This window comes from Octopus bimaculoides, unplaced genomic scaffold (assembly GCF_001194135.2).
Source record: "Octopus bimaculoides isolate UCB-OBI-ISO-001 unplaced genomic scaffold, ASM119413v2 Scaffold_120956, whole genome shotgun sequence".
NCBI lineage: Eukaryota > Metazoa > Mollusca > Cephalopoda > Octopoda > Octopodidae > Octopus > Octopus bimaculoides.
The window spans coordinates 27,994-28,705 of record NW_026332636.1 but is presented as its reverse complement, the minus strand read 5'-3'; positions in this window follow the sequence as shown (position 1 = coordinate 28,705).

Genomic DNA, 712 nt, shown 5'->3' with positions numbered 1-712 from the left:
AAATTGAGCTTTATAGATTAAAATATATATAAAATACATAGTTTTAGGGAAAATATTATCTTTATCTTATGATATTTACTTTGTTTTATATTACACTAATTTATTGTGCTTTTAATTATTACTTTTTCTATATGTGACAGTGGATTTTCATCGATGAGTTCTTGAAACCTGGTTATTTTCCCTAAAACTATATATATATATATATATATATATATATACATACATACATACAAAGGTACTTCATGAGTACCTATATCGCTAAAAATTAGAAGTCAAAAAACTACTTCTGTACCACCGAATAGTCACAAATCTATTACAGACACCTATTTGGCACTAAATTTAATGGGGGGAAAAAATGGAAAACAATACGTTTCGTAGTTTTAGTCGCAGGAAAAACAAACTGAAATCCAGTTGGAAAAAAATGAGTGATTTGTTATGAGCTGTTGAGGTATAGATATTTTACGCGCTTCATCATATTTTTCCTCGGTAAAAGACTGATGCATTCGCCATACATTATTATATTACATACAAACGAGGGAGCCTAATGTCCGAATAGTTACACAAAGGAGGGAGCCTAATGTCCGAACAGTTGCTCAAAATATAATTTTCTCTAAATATTTATGATACGAGACGCTTCAGCATTTATAAAAACATTTGGATAATGTGGGTCTTATAACACACGGTCTGAAAACGGTATGATAATGGCTGCGAT